This window comes from Panthera pardus, unplaced genomic scaffold, assembly GCF_024362965.1.
Source record: "Panthera pardus isolate Hobbes unplaced genomic scaffold, ASM2436296v1 HiC_scaffold_17, whole genome shotgun sequence".
Classification (NCBI taxonomy): Eukaryota; Metazoa; Chordata; class Mammalia; order Carnivora; family Felidae; genus Panthera; species Panthera pardus.
Genome location: NW_026526732.1, coordinates 97160026 through 97182955, shown reverse-complemented (window position 1 = coordinate 97182955; position 22930 = coordinate 97160026). Strand labels below are relative to the sequence as shown.

General features: G+C 37.4%; 1 protein-coding gene and 1 pseudogene across 25 annotated transcripts in view; one reads left to right on the top strand and one right to left on the bottom strand.

The window, feature by feature from the left end:
- DST (dystonin) overlaps positions 1-22930 on the bottom strand; it is a 491438-nt gene that overhangs the window by 302085 nt on the left and 166423 nt on the right. The gene's annotated exons all lie outside the window — the stretch shown is intronic.
- LOC128777691 (40S ribosomal protein S29-like) lies at positions 20615-20785 on the top strand (annotated as a pseudogene).

Here is a 22930-nt window from a genome sequence, read left to right as displayed (position 1 = left end):
TGTCACTCATTCACTGACAATGCCTCTTACAATCATTCCTTCAACAAACACTCATTGAGTACCTACTATGTGCCAGGTACCAACCAGGCGGAGATCTAGCTTTGAAATCCTGGCTATCAAGCATTGCCAGCTTTCTACAACTTGCCATCTCCCATCTCAGACATAGACGGCCTTTCTCTGCAATTGTTGTAGCACCTTTAATAGTCCAGATTATACAGGGGAATCCCAATTCTCTTAATCGAGAAGCACAAGTGGACTACTAGTGTTCTGGAAATCTACTGAGTCGGGTGGTTTCTCTTCTATTTTAACGTGGCTGATGCCCTTAAGCCACTCATAAATAACACAGTAAGGAAAACCTATTATTACCACCACAAGCAGCTGCACCTTGTCAGTAATCAATAAATTTTCTCAAACACTATTTTAGTTTGGTTTAAATACTGACTTCATCTTATAAGTCCCCAGGTTTAAGGATCAGGTAAGATCAAATGACTGGGCATCAAGCATCCTTTCACACAATTAATGCCCTATCAGTCACCAAATCATTCTTTCATCATTCATTGTTGAAAATTAATATTTATTAAAAACCTGCTATGTTTTATGAGCTGGGGACACAAAGAGCCCTGCCATTTGGAACTAAATTCTAGCAGAAAAAGAGACAATGAGCAATAACAATAAACATAACAAATAAGTAAATATATCCGATGGTAAAAGTGATGATAGCTACGGAAACAAGCAGAGAAGGTCAAGAAAGAGTAAGAGTGTATAGGGTCAGAGCAGGGAAGGAGGTAAGTATAAGTTCAAATAAAATGATCTGAGAGCTCTCATTGGGAAGATGGCAGACATTTAAATAAGACTTGAAAAGGAGGGGGAGTAGCTCAGTGGTAGAGCGCGCACTTAAATAAGACTTGAAAGAGATAGAGTCAGCCAGGCAAATATCTGGGAGAATGACATTCAAGGCAGAGGCAATGGACATTGCAAAGGCCCTAAGACAGAGTGTGCCTGGTGTATTCAAGCAAGATCAAGAAGGCCACTGTGTCCAGAAGGAAGAGATTGGAGGGAGAGAGCATTAAGAGATGAGGTCAGAGAGGTAACAGAAGAGCTGGCTACTGAAGGACCACATAAGTCATTTCAAGGACCTTTAATTTGACTCTTCCTAATATGAGATGCCACTGGAGGAATTTCGGGAGAAGAATAACAGATCCGACTTATGTTTTAAAAGATCCCTATAGCTTTTATATCGGGGGTGGGGGGAGATTTTCCAAGACAGAATACATATCAAGTGCTTATCCCTGGGGTAGAAAAAATTAATCCCATCTAGAATAGCCAACAAAATACTGAAGGATAATAAAGTAGGAGGACTGATACTACTCAATTTCAAGATTTACTATAAAGCTACAGTAATCAAGACAGTGTGGTATTGGCAAAAGAACAAAGAGATCGATGGAAAAGAAGAGAGAGCCCAGAAATAGACCAACACAAATATAGCCAAATGATCTTTGACAAAGAAGCAAAGGCAATTCAACAGAGAAAGGATAATCTTTTCAACAAATGGTGCTGGAACAACTGGACAGTCACATGTAAAGAAAAATGAATCGAGGCACAGACCTTTCACAGAAATTAACTCAAAATGGATCACAGGCTGAAATGTAAAATATACAACTATAAAACTTCACAAGATAACACAAAAAAATCTAGGTGGTCTCGTATTTGGTGGTGACTTTTTAAATACAATAGCAATAACACACTCCATGAAAGAGAAATAATAAATTGGACTTTACTAAAATTAAGAACTTCTGTTCTGCAATAGACACTGCTCAGCAAATGAAAACATAAGCTACAGATCAAAAGAAAATACTTGCAAAACACCTATCTGAAAAAGGACTATTATCTAAACTATACAAAGAACACTTAAAGCTCAACAATAAGGGGGCACCTGGGTGGCTCAATCAGTTGGGTGTCCGGCTGTTGATTTCGGCTCAGGTCATGATCTCACGGTCATGGGATCAAGCCCCATGTCACACTCGGTGAGGAGTGCAGAACACAGAGCCTGCTGGCAATTCTCTCTCTCCTTCTGCCCCTCTCCCACTTGTGCACGTGCATGAGAGCACTCTCTCTCTCCTTCAAAATAAATAAATTTTTAAAAAGCTCACTCAACAAAAATAAGAAAACAAACAACCTAACTGAAAAGAGAGCAAAAGATCTGAAGACACCTCACCAAAGAATATATACAAATGGCAAATAAGCATATGAAAAGATGTTCTACATTTTACATCATTAGACAACTGCAAAAACAAACAACAATAAAATACCACTAAACACCCAAATGACCAAAATCTAAAACAACCGACAACATCAAATGCTGACAAGGACATCAATCAACAGAAACTCTCATTTATTGCTGACAAAAATGGAAAACAGTACAGCCACTTTGGAAGTCAGTTCAGTTTCTTACAAAGCTAAACACAGTCTTACCATATAATCCATTAACACCCTCATAGATATTTACTCAAATGAACTGAAAACTTATGTCCATACAACAATCTGCAAATTGATGTTTACAGCAGCTTTATTCATAATTGACAAAAATTGGAAGCATGCAAGATGTCCTTCAATAGATGAATGGATAAACTATGGTACATCCATACAATAGAATATTCAGTGTTAATAAAAAATGGGTAAAGGGGGTATAAATTTATTTTTTTAATTTTTTACTGTTAACAAAAAAATAAAGAAAAAGAAAATATGAGCTATTAAGCCACAAAAAGATATGGAGGAACCTTAATAGCATACTGCTAAGTGAAAGAAGCTAATATGAAAAGGCTACATACTGTAGGATTCCAACTATTAGAAAAAGCAAAAACTGCAGTGACAGTAAAAGATCAGTGGTTTCCAGAGGCTAAGGAAAGGGCGGAAAAGAGGGAATAAACAAGTGGATCATTTTATTTTTAGGGCAGTGAAATTCAACTGTATCATACTGTAAAGGTAGATAATACACATTACACATTTGTCAAAACCCAAAAAACAGTACAACAACCCAATGTAAACTATGGATTTTAGTTAATAATAATGTATCAATATTGGTTCATTAATTGTAATCAATGTACCACATTAATGCAAAATGTTAATTTAACAAGAAGGAAAACTATGGGAAAGAAGGGGTATATGGGAACTCTATAGTTTATGGCCAATTTTTTATAAACTTAAAACTGTTCTACAAGTCTGTTAATAAAATAATTATTCCTACCCTCAAAATCCTTATTCTCTCATTACATTATACGTATCCTGCCCACTTCCAAAAAGAAGTTAAGATGACGCACAGAAAAAGGATAATACAAGCAGAAATAAAACATCAAAAACCATGTCTAAGGAAAGCAATACAATTATACCAAAACGTCAGCTAAAGAGTTACTTTCAACATTCTTTTGCTTATTTCCTTCCATCGAACCCCATTATATTTTCTCATTGCTCCGTGAATCGGCCCTTCAGAGCACCTATTCCAATTATAATTTTGCCTATGTGATTTCATCAATGTCTGTGCTCACATTAAATTGCTCAAAAGCACATAAAGAAGTTAAGTAATGTAATAGTAACCAGGAAGTTATAAGTTTATAAAGTTATAAACTGAGGTTTAGACACATTAAATAATGAAAGGCCCCAGCTTAAAAATAGCATAGCTGGGCTTTCAAAACCCAACTGACTTCAAAGCCTCATGGTCTTGGCATTACACCATAAAGTATGATATAATTGCTACACTGTATGTTATCTTAAAACTGTCAAAGTTTCAAAGTGATTCAATAAACATAACTCAGTGGTTCAGATGAAAATCAACCTAACTCAATCAAAAAATACCACAACTGTTCCTAACTGCAAACTCTCTTAACAGATTAAAACCCAGAGTGTGAGATGCCCTATTTTATTCTACACATCTGCCCAGAGTTCAGGGCTCAGGTCTACTGCTTATAGAACACAACTCTGCCATGTTCTCTTTATTTGAGTCCTGGAAAGTAATTAGTGTTTCACAAGACGAACTAGAATTTTCCCCAGACTTGTTTTTGCTACACCCTTTAACATGTGACTCGCATGCCTGCTGCCTTTAAAAATGTAAACAAATAACCAGCCAGGAAACTAAATTATCAAGGGGTAAGGTAGGAGTTTGAGAAAGGGAAAGCGCTATTTATAAAAGTATCTCTTCTGGACAATTTACACACAGGTCTTAGAGCTACCACATCCCAAAATAGCTTATCATTTAAAATAACTCTGTGACCACACAATTATCAGGAGATATCTTAACTACATTCCTGTTAGATAATAGAATATCTTCAAAAGGGAATAGAATTATAAACATTACCTAAGAAAACTGGGTATTACTTTAGAAGTTCATAAATTCTTTCACAAAGGGTCCCCAATTTAAGCTAATGCTAATCCTCGCACTGGTATGTGACTAAAATTGTCTGCAAAGAGCAGTTGTCCAACTGACATTCTGACTCTGTCTGTAATGTAATAGTTAAAGAATGTGGTGTCATTTAAGGAGACACTATAATTTTCTGTGTTGAATGTAGACTATTAAAATGTTTGTAAACCATTAAACAATAAAAATTATTACTTCCAGCCATTCTAAATGTACAAATAATCACCAAAAGAGTACAAAAACCTGGCTCAAAACAGTCAGGTGTAGGTTCTGTTTTTGAGTACTTATGGGCAAAATGCTAAGATTCCATTTTCCTATCCAAAGAACGAGAAATATCTGTATACTGCCCGCCATGAACACAAACTGCACATACTAATCACACCTACAGAACCAAACTGCAACATGTAAATGGGAGCCACTAATAGTTTAGGGATCATAGGTCCCTTTAAGAACGTGATAAAACCTGTCAAATTTCTTCCAAATGTACACAGTACATGTACATGAAGGCAAACTTTTACCTCAAATGTATGGAGTACCTGACTTTTAACCTCAGTTTAAAAACTTCTAACCTAGAGAAAAACCCCATTGCAAGACTGCTAGACTTGCCCTATGGTTTCCAAGACACTAGGACAGTGACTTCTATGTAAAGTGTTAATACTGCAGGTGAGAAAACAGAAGATTAACAGTGTCACTAACAAAATTCACTCTGAAAAAGAAACCGCAATGGAAACAGTGAAGAGTTACACCCTACTATGTGGGGTCCAGGCTGTTTTAAATATTAAGTCTGTTCTTAAATACTGAGAACAAACTGAGGGTTGATGGGGGGGTGGGGGAGAGGGGAAAGTGGGTGGTGGGCATTGAGGAGGGCACCTGTTCAGATGAGCACTGGGTGGTGTTGTATGGAAACCAATTTGACAATAAATTATAATTTAAAAAAATTTAATTTAAAAAAATAAATAAATATTAAGTCTGTCAAAAAAGCTGACCTATCAAAATCTCAACATTTAAAGTAGATATAATTTTAGACTTTCTAAGCCAATTTCTGTTACGTATGCACTTTATCATTTGGTAAAATCAAATGTCAAATTTATGCATTAAAAAATATAGAGCAAATTTTCAATATAACATCTGAATTATTTCATGTGATAGAAAATAAGAATAAAAATACATGTTATTTATTAGCTAAGCCATGAGAATAAGTCTCTTAAACTGACATTTTTACTGCAATGACACTCTCTGTACTAGCGGAGCACAGGGGAGGAGCCTGCACGGTGGAAACAGCACTCCACTGTGAGTCAAATACCTTCAATCTGTTCCTTGAACTGCAACTGATTAGCCATGTGACTCTGATCAAGGCATTACCTTTCAGAATCTCAATTCTAAAAAAAAGTCATAAAACTGAGGGATATACTATATGATCTTTAACAATCTTAATTATATTTGAATTTATGAGTCTATCCAAAGTAAACAATGAGAGTCAATTAGTACAACAGAACAATCAGAATTACAAGTAACTTTATTATAGGCTGCCCTACAATAACTTTTCACATATGAACTAGTTCCCTCAGAAAGGCTGGCCTATAGTTAGGTCCACTCAAAGTCACTGGGGATGACTCCAGCCTCCAGGATGACTCCCAATAATCCATATCTTCTGTTATTCACACCCTTATGTAGTCTCGTCTCACACTGTACCAGGGCTACCTGTGTGACCAACTGCGTACGGTCCAAGATTAGGTCATAAACAAAAGAGTCTTACCCTCCGGTGCCCATTCTCTCGCCATTGCTCTTGGATCTCTGGCTCTGAGGAAAGCAAGCTGCCATGATGTGAGCATGTTGTGGCTTCTGGCCAACAGCAAGCAAAGAACTGAGGCCGGCCAAAAGCACATGAGAGAGCCCAGAAGCAGATTGTCTCTGGCCCCCACTGGGCCTTGAGATGACTGCAACAGCTGTCTGCCACCCAATGGGTTCCATCTTGTAATGTCAGAAAAGTAAGGAAGTGCTCAAAAAACAAAGCAATGGGGGCACGTCAAAGACACACAGGGGCCACCTGGGTGGCTCAGTCAGTTGAGCATCGGACTCTTGATTTCGGCTCAGGTCATGATCTCACAGCTTAAGGGATCAAGTCCCACATTGGGCTCTGCACTGACAGGGCGGAGCCTGCTTAGGATTCTCTCTCTCCCTCTCTCTCTGCCTGTCCCCTGCCCACACACTCGCTCTCTCTCTCTTTCTCTCTCTCTCAAAATAAATAAATGAACACTTTTAAAAATTTTTAAAAACAAAAAAAGACACACAGGAACCAGCCTTCAAGAGCACCTAATGACCAATGCTGGAATACTTTGAAAAACAAGACAAGTAAAAGAGTATTGGATTACACCCAAAGTATAAAATAAACATCCACAAGTCCACATTGATATAAATGACTAAAGGAATAAAAAGATAAATGGGGGAGAAAAATTTTCCTCAAAGAAGAACCCCAAACAGTTTATGTAGATAGTCCTCTCTCAAGGATGTGAAGCTTAATTCTGCATCTCATGTGTACAGGCTGCACTTAGTAACTTGCTTTCAAGGAACAGGGTATGTAAAGATGAAGGAAGGAAGAAACCTAGCAAACACGACCTCAGAGAGGTAATCAAGATTAACACCACAGAAAGTCAAGTTGAAAGCATATGCCCTTGATATGATGAGTTAAGAAGGGCACTCCGGGGGCGCCTGGGTGGCGCAGTCGGTTAAGCCTCCGACTTCAGCCAGGTCACGATCTCGCGGTCCGTGAGTTCGAGCCCCGCGTCAGGCTCTGGGCCGATGGCTCGGAGCCTGGAGCCTGTTTCCGATTCTGTGTCTCCCTCTCTCTCTGCCCCTCCCCCGTTCATGCTCTGTCTCTCTCTGTCCCAAAAATAAATAAAAAACGTTGAAAAAAAAAATTTAAAAAAAAAAAAGGGCACTCCACCTCTGTGGTCCTTCTTGCAAAACCCTGTAATTCCAAACCACAAGAAAGACATCAGACAAATACAAATTGAAGGACATTCTACAAAATATCCAAACAGTACTCCTTGAACTGTCAAGGTCATCAAAATACAACTACCCTACAACCCAGCAACTGCGGTACTAAGTATTTACCCAAAGGATACAAAAATGCTGATTTGAAAGGGCACACGCACCCCAGTGTTTATAGCAAAGCTATCAACAAGAGCCAAATTATGGAAAGAGCACAAATGTCCATGATGGATAAAGAAGAGGTAGTGTGTGTATGTATGTATGTATGTATGTATGTATGTGTGCCTGTGTGTGTGTCTGTGTGTGTGTGTGTATATATATATAAAATAGAATACTCCTGGACAATGAAAAGAATGAAATCTTGCCATTTGCAACAACGTGGATGGAACTAGAGCATATTACACCAAGCGAAATAAGTCAGAGAAAGACAGGTATCGTGATTTCACTCATATGTGGAATCTGAGAAACACAACAGATGAACATAAGGGAAGGGAAGGGAAGGGAAGGAAAAATAAGATAAAAACAGAAAGGGAGGCAAACCATAAAAGACTCTTAAATACAGAGAACAAATGAAGGGTTGCTGGAGAGGAGATGGGTAGCAGGATGGGCTAAAAGGGTGATGAGCATTAAGGAGGGCACCCGTTGGGATGAGCACTGGGTGTCATATGTAAGAGATGAATCATTGGGTTCTACTCCTGAAACCAAGATTACACTGTATGCTAACTAACTTGAATTTAAATTTATAAATAAATAAATAAATAAATCTTAAAAACAAAAACACTTGTAAAGTCTAAGAAAATGTCACAGCCCAGAGGAAACTAAAGAGATAACAACTAAATATAATGTGGTATCCTGGATAGGATCCTGGAATCGAAAAAGGATATTAAGGAAAAACCAATGAAATCCAACTCAAGTATGGAGTTTAATTAAAGGTAGTATGTACGAGTGTTAGTTAGCTGTGACAAATGTGCATACTACCATAAGATGCTAACAACAGGGAAAACTAGGCACAGGGTATTCAGGAACTATCTGCACTGTCCTACAAGTTTTCTACAATTTAAAAACTTCTAAAAAGTTCTTTTAAATTTTTTAAAAACTTCAAAGAGGTTGCATATTTTGAAAAATGTTCTGAGAAAAACAAGACTCTGGACCTAAGCTTCCTACTAAAAATATTTTTTAAATAGACCAATTCTACACCTAAATTATTCATTTTTATTTTTTAAATCTTTAAATGTCTTGCTCACCAAACCTCCTTTATCACACCTAGGGATTTTATTGTGTGTAGCATTACAACACAAATGGTCTACTTAAAAACCACAGTCAAATCAAGACTTGAAGGTCTTCTACATACCAAACAGAGTTTTGAGGAGACAGACACTACGACAGCTTGATTTGAAAATTTTAACAATTACACTAGTGGAGTACATATGCAAGTTTGGGCACCCTAACAGGGCTTATTATGTCTTACAAACTCCTTTACTAGAAATTAAGAATGAATGTTGCTCATCTCCATGCTGAGATGAAAATGCCTATCTGTACTACTTACTGTTCTTTCCTCGGTAGTGGTTCCTAACACTTTACTTGAATTAACCCTGCTTTCTCTATGCAAATACTAAACAGCATGTAATTAAACTCAGAAATGCAAGGAAGTATAAACAAAGAAATACAAGCCATTTATGTCTTGAGATGCAACAAATAGGAAGCCCTGCTTCCTGCGCAAACTCGGAACCAATTGAGAAATGAGATAAAATGGATAAAAGAGATAAATCTTAAGAGAAACAATTTAGTTATGTGGATAAGATAGGAGAAGAAAGCAAGCAGAAGACCAAAACTTCAGCTTTATTGCCAATAAAACCTAAATTGGAGAACATTACTTACTACAGACAAGTGTCCAAATACTGAGACTCATAACTGAACAGACTTGCCGTCCCAGTCACAGGCAGCATGTCCCTACAAAACTTACGGCATGGTGGAACAGGCTGAGCTATGGGCAGCTTGTTCATAAGAGACAGAGGAAGAAGTAGTGGTCCACATATGCCTGCTTCCTCACTTCAAACTCACCAATCAGATTAAATCCCCTCTGCTCTCCTGAAAAGGTGCTGGAAGGTATAAGTACTACACTAATGGACTCTCCATCACAGGAATGAGGAATAAGCATCCCCCTCCACAAGAAAAGAGGGAAACAGCCAACATGTATCATGTTGCATCATGTTAGGTACTATATAAAATACTAAAAAATGCAAAAGAAAGCCTAACAAAATTTAAATATGCATATCCCTTGGCTTCAGTATTCCATTGTTGCAAATTTATTCTATGTATGTACACACGCAAAGTTTGAATAGATCTAAGAAGTACTTGGATTCCATGGAACTGGATTCCAAGGAAATGGGAGATTTTCACTTATCTCTGTCTCCCCTAATCAACACCATGAATTTTGAACACAAAAATAAAACAAAATTGTCCAGGGCAGTATCACTGTGCAGAATTGAGGCAGGAATATAACAAACAGATTACAGATCTGAGAGCCTGCTGGAGCCCAAAGTCTTCCTTATTTTTTATTTTGTTCTTACTTAGTTTCCTTATACTTGAAGGAAGCTGAGCATCTATAGGCCCCTACATCGATCTATCTATATTCACATATCAACATTATCACTCTATAACCCTATCACTGTGTTAGAGCTAACTCTCTGAGAAATCACCTTCTCATCCTTGAGACCCACCTCAGTACCTATCATACATGAGTTAAATAAGTGTGTGTGTGTGTGTGTGTGTGTGTGTGTGTGTGTGTGTGTGTGTGCATGCGCGCTCATCTCAAATTTTGTAAAAACAAAACTAGAGTCTGCTTCCAGGACATGATTCATTCCCCCACCTCCAAGCCTTAAGACTGTGACAAGAGGTAGCCCTTAAAATTTTCATGTTCACCCCATTTTTTAAAGATCCCTCACATTTGACAAATGTGTGCTTGTTCTACTAGCAGATAGGAAACCTGGTTTCTTCAGAATTGAACACTAATCTTGTCTGACCTTGTTCCAGTGTTTAAGTTCCTGATCAGTCCACAATGAAAGCGAAAGACCTACTTGTTGATCTCTGTGTTCATCTCCAAGCCCTAGAGTTCCTGATTATCCCTCCCCTTGAAATCATGCTAACATTCCAGTCTATTTTAACCCAAGATGTCCCTAAGAATAATGAAGTGTCCCATACATTGATAGCAAAGGTCCATCAATAATGACAAAGAACATCACTCATCACTTTGATGTGTGTCACGTGCCTTTTTAAAACTCATACCTTAGAAGATCAGACAGCAACTGCCATAACCACAGATGGCTGAGAAAATGGGTTCAGAAATATTTTATGGGAATCATTACATTCATGAGAAAATAGCCTAAATTCTCAACTCCAAGGTCAGACAGAAATCCTCACTATGAGGAATCTTGCACTTCTTATGATCTTAGTCTACTAAAATGGGGAATTAGTTGCCTAAAAAGCCAAATCTAAGTTCATCACTAGGCAGAGTGCAATTTCCCTGAAACCATGATTTACTGCATAGTAAAAATTATCTACCGATTTGTAGATTTTAACTTATTGAAGTGTTGAGTTTTGGATTAGAAAATGTCATCAGAGTCTGAACAAAGACAGTTAACAGTAACACTCAATGAATTTATTGAGTTACCATGTGCCAGGCAGTATTCCAAGCAATCTACATGTAATAACTCATTTCATCTCACAGTAACTATGATGCAGGTACAATTACTACTTCCATCTTATAAATGAGGGGCATGAGGCACCAGGGTGTTTAAGCTACCAAAGTCTGATAGCACAGGGGACTCTGCATCTGAGCATGTATAGTGAAACTTCCCTAAGGTAAATGCCCGTGGAATGAACAATATTCTATTAACAAAAATTAAGTATGTGCATCCTTTTTATCATCTTTGCTTTTACTTCAGATGAATAAATTGATGCTCAAGGAGATATAGTAATTTAACCAAGGCCACTTAAACCAAGACTTGACTTGGAAGTACAGGATCTCTAAAACAAACTAGACTAAATATTTTGCATTCCTAGACGCTGGAGAAATGATACAAAATAGCTTGAGGTATTTTATGAACTGAAGTACTTCATTATCTAAGACAGGCTACAATTCTCACCAGGGCTAGCATGGAAAAACGTGAAACACTGTAACATACACCACAAAAGATAACATTAGACTTCCAACATTTCAGAATTAAAATCAAAGAGAAGAATACTAATTACTCATGGGGGGTTTTTTTGATCATCATACTTAGGGATTATTAATGATTCAATAAATGCCAGACTTTGTTTTTAAAAAAGAAAAAAAGAAGCATGGCTATTAAGGAATTCTAACTTGGAATGGTTTAATAACTTCCTTTGTACAAGTGAGTACAATATTAACTTGATAAAATCAATATTAGGAAAGAAAAAAAACACAACTTTCATGAAATACACACTCTCTTAAAAATGAAACTCTGAACTTTTAAATTTAATTTTGACAGTTACAAAGAGAAATGCTCTATTAAACTCTTCATCATCAAATATTTTGAGAAGCAAAAGCATATGAAATAATTGTGGAAGATACACTATTAGTTGGTATCTAGCTCTTGAAAAAAGGACTGGAGATTATTTGCACAATCAAGAGAAACCTTCTGTGTATAGTGACTATGGAGAAGAATGCAGAGTTAAGAAACTTGAGTTCTGTCATTTAGACACAGAATCTACTTTTTTTCAAGTATTAACAGCATCCAGGTATTTTTCAACATGAATATACATTTCTGTAACACTCTGTTTCAGTTAAATGATGGATGCACCATAATCTATTTAACCAATTCCCCAATATTAAACAATTATACTTGTTCCCAACTTTTTATCATTATTATATACAGTGCTGTAAACGACACCCTTGTTAGCCCTTTGTGTACGCTTATTTTCCCTTATAATAAATTTTTACAAATGAAATTTCAGTCAACATGAAAAAATACATTATCCTGCAAAAAGACTGTATCATTTTTAGTATTAGCAAGGATATTATTTGAAATAGCACAACATGAAACACATTTAGATCTAATTTTTAAGTATTTGTATTTTATAACCATATATAGAAATGTATATATCTGTGTGTATATGTATACATATATACATGCACACAGCACACAAATACATCTCTATTAAATAAGCAGTATCTGTTTAAATACTGTGCTTATTTATTTATTGCTATGGTTAAAAAAAAACTGTGTAACATAAAAATTACCATCTTAACCATTTTTAACTATGAGTTCATTAGTATTAAGTATACTCCCATTGTTGCACAACCAATCTCCAGAACTTCTTCATCGTGCAAAACTGAAACTCTGTACCAATTAAACAACCATTCTGTTCCTGCCCCCACCTCCACCTGCCATCCCTGGAAACTGCCATTCTACTTTCTGTTTCTATGAATTTGACTAGTGTAGATACTACATATAAGTGTTATCATACAGTATTTGTCTTTTTGTGACTGGCTTATTTCACTTAGCATAATGTCCTCAAGACCCACCTATGCTGCACAACGTGTCAGAATTTCCTACTTGTTAAGGCTGAATAATAGTCTACTGTATGTACAAACAACATTTTGTTTATCCACTCGCCCATCAATGGACATCTGGGTTGCTTCCAACTCCTAGCTATTATGACTAGGGCTGCTATGTAAAATACTGTGCTTATTTACAAATATTTATAAACACAGTAAAATCCTTTATTAGGAGTCCTTGGCACAAAGAATTCCAATTATTTTATTAAGAAGAGCAGATAATTCCACTTTATATGGCTTACAACTTCACCCTACAGAGGCAGGGGGGTGAGGGATGGTAGAGAAAGAGACAGGAAAGTCTATCCCTTCCACCTCTCAGCCCCCAGAGTTCTCATATTGAGCATGGAATCACTGAGTCACTACCGGGAACAGGAACTCTTCCTTGCCTGACCTCAAAAGGTATCAGGCTTCAGCCTCTACCAGATGGAGTTCCAGCAGTCCACCTCCAGCTAGAGACACTCCCTCACTTCTCCGTATGCACAGGCTGCTCCGTGGGTGTTCAGATCACACTTCTTGGAGACTGTCCTGTTACTCTTCCTGGCCATGCTTTCACTTGCTAACATTGGGAATCCATTATTTCTCCAGAGCTGGTTATCTCTGACTTGCCAGAAGGTTAAAATAAAAAAAATTTTTTTTTGTCCAATCCCTATGGTTTCTCACTTATACTTACTATCTACTATGACAGACAGTAGGTGCTATGATGCCCGTTTTACAAAAGAGAAAAAAATAAGGTTCAGAATGCATTAGTCATTTACCCAATGTCACAAAATTTTATTAATTTTTTTTATTACGTTTATTTTTGAGAGGCAGAGAGAGACAGAGCATGAGTGGGGGAGGGGCAAAGAGAGGGGGAGACACAGAATCCAAAGCAGGTGTCAGGCCCTGAGCTGTCAGCCCAGAACCCGATGCAGGGCTCATACCCACAAACCATGAGATCATGACCTGAGCCGAAGTTGGACACTTAACCGACTGAGCCACCCAGGCGCCCCCCAATGTCAAAAAATTTGAATAAGCCACACCAAACTTGGAAATTAAGTCTATAAAATTTAAAGCTTATAGTCTTTTCACTATTTTATGCTACATCTTACAAATTCTCTTGTTAATTCTGTCACTAACACCTACGGCAGATAAAAACCATTATTCTCAGAACATCAAGTTTACACACTTTGGACACTTTCTCATTTAGAAATCTACAGAGAACACACACCTTTCTCCTCTTTTTGGGCTACGTCTAAGAATATGTCATCAGTAACTAAATATATCTGCCCTGTTATTTACTTTAATTTGTTCAGAAAGAAACTACATTGTGCTAGTTGGCAAGTTAGAAACAAAACATGTTTCATTACCTTATTTTCTAAATTACTCATGAGCTTAAAACATAGCATTAACCATATCCCTGGGTATTAAGGAGTCTGTAACTGCATTAAAAAATAAAATAATAAAAATAGGTTTGTACTAACCCAAGAAACCTAAATGTACCCAAAGATTACAAAGACCAAACAAAAGAAAGCATCCAGATGCTTTCAACAAAAGAAATGCCCATTTCCCTGCCCTTGGCCCATAATACCAAAGGTACTTTGTTCAGAAGCTGCCCAACAGGAATGCTACTTATTAGAGAGTAATAATCAACCTAATAAATTCTTCCACACTTGAGAAAGTTTAAGGTGAGAGATAAGAAGCAGAGACACCTAGAATGAACAAGAAAAACCATTCTAGGCCAAGAGAACAAGCCAAAGGCTGCCTTATATCCAAGGCCACAATGTATCCTCACACTAAATCCTTTATCCTTTAATCCTTTTCCAGTAGTCTGAGTGAAATCTCTGTTCCCTGAAACCAAGTAAAATTGGTAAGAATAAGGTGCAGTAACTGATGCACTATTTTATATATGCTATAGGAGACAGCAATTGGGGAAACATATGAATGTTTCTGGGAAGCATGAAGAAAGAATGGGAGAAGGTAAAGGGTCCCATGGTATTAGATTTGAATAGTGAGTATCAGTAATAAATTTATGATTTGTAAAATAGACATCTATATCCTATTTCTATTAAAAGGACCTAGAAACAATGATGACCAGGCAGCATTAAGCACATCTAGTGTCCAGATCTTGATTATGAAATACAAAGCCCCGTTGAAATAAACTAGAACTCCTTAGAGAAATAATTGATTCCAGATCTGGGGCAGGGAAAGCACAAAGTGAGCTTGAAACATCTTGTTATTCCAGAAAGCAAAGAAATGCTTAAAGATTAATAAGAACATAGTAAAAAGACCCAGAAGTCAGCTTCAAGGAACTCCCACTAGTTCAACTTTGGACAATTCAAGCATCAAAAGAATAGCAATGGCAATGGATTCTAACACACTGAATAAAAAAAAGTAAACATAAGTCAACAGTGAAGTTTAAAAACAAAAAAACAGGGAGTGGGGCAGGGGCAACAGGGGACAAAGGAAAGCTATTCTTTACAGAAGAATGCCAGCTAATAAATGAGAAAGAAATTTTTACTATTAGATAATTGAATCAGGCAAGGATCAAGGATCCTAATCATTGGGTAAAAAGCTACTGGGGAAGACGATATGTACAAACTACTCACAGATAATGCATTAATTATAAGAGAGAAAAAGTACCCAAAAAGGATATTATTACAATGGAGACCTGGCAGATAACACCTTAATTAAGTGATCAGATTTAATGGGATATACCGGCATGTATCTCCTGATATAATCCAGTAAGAAATACACCCTATCACCTCTACAACATTTTTGTGGAAAATGTTTAACCTGAATCCAAACATGAGGAAATGATTAAAAAAAAAAAAAAAAAAACAGACTGTGGAACATTCTAAGACAATTGATAAGAAGGCACCTTTTCTAGAATAAATGAGACTAAAGATATACACTAACCAATACAACATATGATCCTTATTTAGATCTTGGGAGTCCTAAGGAATAGAAAAGAATTAGGTAGCTAAAGGTTGGAGAAATCTAGGAAATACGATTATAGACAAGTTTCTTAGGAATGAAAATGGTATCACAATTAGGTAAAAGAATGTCCTTATTCTGAATACATACACACATAATTATTTGGGGACAAAGTATCATGACATATAAATTTAATTTTTAATGATTCAATAAAAATTAAAAATAAGGAGACGGCACACCAAAATGTTACCAATCACTAAACCTAGGTGAAGGGTATACACAGTATACATTCTTTCAATTTTTCTATAGATTTTAAGTTTTTCAAAATAAAAAAATGGAGGGAAAGCAATCTACCCACAAAGAATTCTAACAACCAAAAGAGGTTCAGAGATAGAACACTATGCTTTGAAGAGGAGAAAAATATTTGCAGGGGTGCCTTGGTTGGTTAAGCATCTGACTCGATTTCGGCTCAGGTTATGATCTCATGGTTCATGAGCTCAAGCCCCGCATCAGGCTCTGCAATGACAGTGCAGAGCCTGCTTGGGATTCTCTCTCTCTCCCTCTCTCTCTCTCTCTCTCTCAAAATAAATAAATAAACTCAAAAAAAAAAAAAAAAGAAAACCATTTGCAAAAAGAAAAAAGTTTTCTGGTTAGTGTAAACATTAAAAATCTAGTTTATTCTCATTTCAGCAAATACGTTGTGATTTAAGACCTGCTTTCTGGGGCACCTGGGTGGCTCAGTCGGTTAAGCGTCCGACTTCAGCTCAGGTCACGATCTCGCGGTCCGTGAGTTCGAGCCCCGCGTCAGGCTCTGGGCTGATGGCTCAGAGCCTGGAGCCTGCTTCCGATTCTGTGTCTCCCTCTCTCTCTGCCCCTCCCCCGTTCATGCTCTGTCTCTCTCTGTCTCAAAAATAAAATAAAACGTTAAAAAAAAAATTAAAAAAAAAAAAAGACCTGCTTTCTAAGCTTCTGCACAGCAAAGGAAACAATCAACAAAACTAAAAGGCAACCAACTGAATGGGAAAAGATATTTGCAAATGACATATCGGACAAAGGGCTAGTCCCAAATCTATAAAGAGCTCACCAAACTCCACACCCGAAAAACAAATAACCCAGTGAAGAAATGGACAGAAAACATGAATAGACACTTCTCTAAAGAAGACATCCAGATGGCCAACAGGCACATGAAAAGATGCTCAACGTCGCTCCTCACCAGGGAAATACAAATCAAAACCACACTCAGATATCACCTCACGCCAGTCAGAGTGGCCAAAATGAACAAATCAGGATACTATAGATACTGGAGAGGATGTGGAGAAATGGGAACCCTCTTGCACTGTTGGTGGGAATGCAAACTGGTGCAGCCACTCTGGAAAACAGTGTGGAGGTTCCTCAAAAAATTAAAAATAGACCTACCCTATGACCCAGCAGTAGCACTGCTAGGAATTTACCCAAGGGATACAGGAGTACTGATGCATAAGGGCACTTGTACCCCAATGTTTATAGCAGCACTCTCAACAATAGCCAAATTATGGAAAAAGCCTAAATGTTCATCAACTGATGAATGGATAAAAAAATTGTGGTGTATATACACAATGGAGTACTACATGGCAATGAGAAAGAATGAAATATGGCCTTCTGTAGCAACGTGGATGGAACTGGAGAGTGTTATGCTAAGTGAAATAAGCCATACAGAGAAAGACAGATACCATATGGTTTCACTCTTAGGTGGATCCTGAGAAACTTAACAGGAACCCATGGGGGAGGGAAAGGAAAAAAAAAAAGAGAGAGGTTAAGAGTGGGAGAGAGCCAAAGCATAAGAGACTGTTAAAAACTGAGAACAAACTGAGGGTTGATGGGGGGTGGGAGGGAGGGGAGGGTAGGTGATGGGCATTGAAGAGGGCATCTTTTGGGATGAGCACTAGGTGTTGTATGGAAACCAATTTGACAATAAATTTCATATATTTAAAAAGAAAAAAAGGACCTGCTTTCTAAACTTGAACAAATATGCATTGAAGAATGTACACATTGCCCCTGACACAGAAGTAATAAGTAAAATGCCCCCCCCAAAAAATTGTATTTATTAAAAGTTCCTTAAGATCCTGTACCAATTCCCTAAAGGTCTTAAAATGAACTATTACATTATAGAGTCTATACTTTAAATGTACAATGAAAAAATAGATAGGAGTTGTAATCTATGAGTATTCTTTGTGACATCTGGTTGAGGTACACATGAGATTGAGAAAAGAGAATGTTTAAAAATCCTAATATAGTCAATGACTGATTTAAGGATAATAATTCAAGCTCTTTCGTTGAAACTGCACAGTGTTTTTGTTGTTGTTGTTTTGTTTTTTAAAAATTTTTTTAAGGTTTATTCATTTTTCAGAGACAGAGCATGAGCGGGGGAGGGGCAGAGAGAGAGAGGGAGACACAAACTCCAAAACATGCTCCAGGCTATGAGCTGTCAGCACAGAGCCCTACGCGGGCCTGAACTCACGGACAGCAAGATCATGACCTGAGCTGAAGTCAGACGCCTAACCGACCTGAGCCACCCAGGCGCCCCCCCCCTTTTTTTTTTTTTAATTTTTTGAAACCGCACAGTGTTTTTAAGGTTTCTAAACTAAACATTTTATTTTAATACAGGCTGTCAACCTGCATTGCAGCAGAAGACTTTAAATAACTTTTCCAAATTTAACTTTCAGTCCTACTAATTACAGCATGATCCTCCACCAAAGAACAGCAAACACCAGCTATTGCCAGACCTCTGCAGACATTACATTTACCAAGTAATCTGAAATTCAGAGTTGACATGCAAAATGGAATCATTATGACAGTCTAAAGCCTTTCACTATCTCTTTATATTTCATTTACAATCACATTACTTGTTTCTGATTGAATAGGTCAAATTGAACTAACAGCTTACCTCCCCTCTCTGCTGAAAACACATTACACTGACAGTAATTGGATCTGTTTGTAGGATACACCCCAAAAACAAGGAGAAAGGAAAAGAAATTGTTAAAAAAAAAAAAAAAAAAAAATTTGGGAGCTAGAAAGCAAATGGACTGGTGGTACCTGAACTAACAGAGAACTGAACCCTAAGCCAGTCCTGAGGAAAGCTGAGAGAACAAACCTGATTCATACCTTGAAACTCCCAAATACCACACCAGAAATTCATGGTACCAGGTAACCTTGGAAATTACGGTGGAGGTGGGACTTGAAACAGATGGGCAAGGTGTAAGAAGCAGATTTACGTCCCTCAGATGATTTCCCAGCCCCCGAAAGGCGAGATTTACTGTCTGGAGAGAGTGAAACAGAGACAGGGTCTCTAATCTGCATGACGAGACACAGATAAGACAGGAGACTAAGTATGAGTTCATATACTAAAAACGAACAGCTTCCAACCATCTCCTGCCCACTCAGTTCCTTCAGCTGGAGTTGAAAGCATTATTCTCTGCGGAATCTGACCAGCCCATGACAGAGGACCTTGAGACACTGATAGCAAGGTTCCCCGCAGCACAATGGCCCAGGCAGATTATTCCACAGTAAAGGCTAAGACTGACAAGTCTATCACACAGCCAGAGCTTCCACAGTCAGCTTTTAAACATGAGTAAGCAGGCAGCCAAGGAAAACTTCTGAGGAAAGCCTTGAATGTTAAAGGAGGGGACTAAAACAAGTAATAGTTTTAAAAATTAACTTAGAGCAGGGGTGCCTGGGTGGTTCGGTCAGTTGTGTATCCAACTCTTGATTTCGGCTCAGGATGTGATCCCAGGGTCATTGGGTTGAGCGCCATTTGCAACAACATGTATGAACCTTGAGAGCATTATGCCAAGTAAAATAAGGCAGGGAAACACAAATGTATGATCTTACTTATATGTGGAGTCTAAAATAACCTAACTCGGGGCACACCTGGGTGGCTCAGTCAGTTGAGCGTCTGACTTGGACTTCGGCTCAGGTCATGATCTCACGGTCCATGGGTTCGAGCCCCGCCTCGGCCTCTGTGCTGACAGCTCAGAGCCTGGAGTCTGTTTCAGATTCTGTGTCCCCCTCTTTCTCTGCCCCTCCCCCGCTCATGCTCTGTCTCTCTCTGTCTCAAAAATAAATAAAAACGTTTAAAAAAGAAAAGAAAAGAACCTAACTCAACAGAAACAGAGAGTAGACTGAATGGTTGCCAGGGGGTTGAGGAAATGGGGAGATATTGGTCAAAAGGTTACAAACTTTCAATAGAAAAATGAGTAAGCAGCATGGTGGCTATAGCTAATGCTATATTTCATACTTGAAGGTTGCTAAAAGAGTAAATTTTAAATGTCGTCATCACAAAAAAGAACATGCTAACCAACTATGTGAACTGAAGGATGTATTAACTAACCTTATTGTGGTAATCACTTCACAATATGTACATATATCAAATATCACATTGTATAACTTAAACTTACACAAGGATATATGTCAATTTTATCTCAATAAAGATCGGAGTCGGGGGGAGAATGTTAGTCCATAAAAAATGAATTCTTGGAAAATAAAAACAGAAACGAAAAATTTCAGTGGAAGGATTGAAAGGTCAAACTGAGGAAATCACTTAGAAACCAAAACAACAGGAATAAACTACAGAAAATAAAAGAGACAAGCAGAGGACCTACAAACAATACAACAGGGTAACTTGAGAAAAGGAAATAAAAAACCTCCCAAAATTCCTTTTGCCTTGTAGCATCTGAGACTGCAAGATGGGTCATCAGAAGCTCTATTGGGGCCATCTGAGGATATCTGGCCAGGGATCTCGCTCTTACTGTGTCTGCTCAAACTAGCACAATCTGATTCAGAAATACAGCCTCAATATGTACCGCCAGTGTTTCCATCAGTATGTGAAGGATATGGGCTTCTGTAAGGTGGATTAAGTGAATTTCCTTGAATGGGTCTTCTAAGAGATCTACCTGAAGTGCAGATACCCAAGATACCTGCCTTAATGCTAACTCATTGTACTTCAAATAAAAATACTTGAATTGTTAAGTACTCTAATGTGAAAAAACAACTTCCCAAAATTAAAGGATGTAAGTCTCCATATTGATGGGACAATCAAGTGTGTAGCTCGATGGATGAAAAGAGACCCACATCACAACATATCATCGTGAAATTTTAGCATATTGTCGAAAAAGATCTTGAAACAGTAGTTCTCAGCCTTGGCTGCATATTTGAATTACCTAGGGAGCTTTATAGAATTACCATGTTTTGGCTCCCGTCCAGAACAACTACCTCAAAATCTCTCATACTAAGATTTGGTTTAAGTTCCCAAATGATTCTAAAGTGCAGCCAGGACTGAGAACCACCATCCTAAATTTGCCCTGAAGCTAAGGAAAAACAGAGAGAGAGAAGGAGGGAGAACAATTTTGAGATTTTTTAACAGCAATAATGAAAAGTCTAAAAGATAACACGTCAGCACTTTCAAAATTCTGAAGGAAAATTTATTATGAATCTAGACAGTAGCAATTAAGTGTAAGCACATAGCAAAAACTTTTCCAGAACACTGAGGTCTCACAAGATTATGTTCCCTGCATCTTTCCTCAGGATACTACTTACAAAGGTAGTTCACCAAAAGAAGGCTGTAAACCAAGGAAGAGGAAGGAATGGAATGCAGCAAACAAGGAACTAACACAGGGGCAGGCAAATGGTATCCCCAGAATGATGGATAAGTGCCCCAGAGATACAGGGCAACCAATCCAGAATGGATTTCCACAATTCTGTGAGGACAGTAAACAAAAAGATAAAATACCTCATGTATCTGAACGTATTGAGAGAAAATTTTAACAACTGGGGACAATCTGGGGATGGATTTGTGATAAGTCCCTAGAAAACTAAGCAAAGAAGAAAGATAATTATTAACTCCAGAGAACACAAGAAGCTGTACAAGAAGAGAAAAGTCATCATATTTTACTCGGTGCCCTCAGTGTAAATAGCATTTACTAAACAATAATGTGAACACACAGCAATGATCTGGACAAAAGAACGACACAACTACACTGGAGGACAGGATTGGGGGTGTGATGTGTCTGATGGCAGAAGAGGGTAGAGTGGGTTAAATGCTCACCCTCCACAGAAAGAATCCAATATACAATGCATAAAACAAAAAAACAATAAGGCAATCTAAAAATCTATTATTTAATGATACAATTCAAATTCCAAAACAGACAGAAGTCTACAGTACTTGCCTCTAGGTGCAAACAATAGTTGGGGTGGTAGGCATAAATGGTTATGGAAGGGACTGCTGGTTCTTGTAATAAGTTTTATAGAACTATTTCACTTTTAAATTACAAGAATGATCCATTTAAAAACGGATCCAATGAAAAATAAGACTAAATTATAAAAAACAAAAGCAGTCTATAAGCAAGGTACATCTTCATCTGTCACAACAAAAATAGAACATGTCTACAGACAGCATATTTTTTAAAATAACAATATAAACATCTCATTTGGAGACATGTAAGTGGCCACCAGAAAAACTAAAACATGATTCCAAATGGCATTTAAGGACAAGGGAAGAAAAGGGAAGAACTCCAGAGCTGAAACTATTCATTTTCATTACAAATCCTTCTGTACTGTTTGATTTTGTAACCATGTGCATATATTATCATGTTTAAATAAAGAATGTATTTAAAAACATATTCCAAAAAAAAGGGTTTTTTTAATAGTCTGCTATACTCACTGAAATTAACTTTAAAAGTTAAGTCTGTTGATACAATTCTAGCTCATTTTTCTAATTGATATATAGTAGTACTCACTGCCCAATTATAAAATCACTTATTTATCCATTATAATATTGACAGGCATTTAGGTTATTTCCAAAGTTTCTCTATTAAAAGCAACAGGATTTGAAAAAGCCTCTTGTATCTACTTGTACACATGCAAGATTTTCATCTGCTCAGTTGTCTTCAGAAATTTTGTCCTGTGTGCCCCCAAAGAATTTTAACTCTTTACACATTTTCTAAAAACTGAACTCCAGACTTCATTCGGATTTCACTAGTTTTTTCATAAAGTCCTCTTTTTGC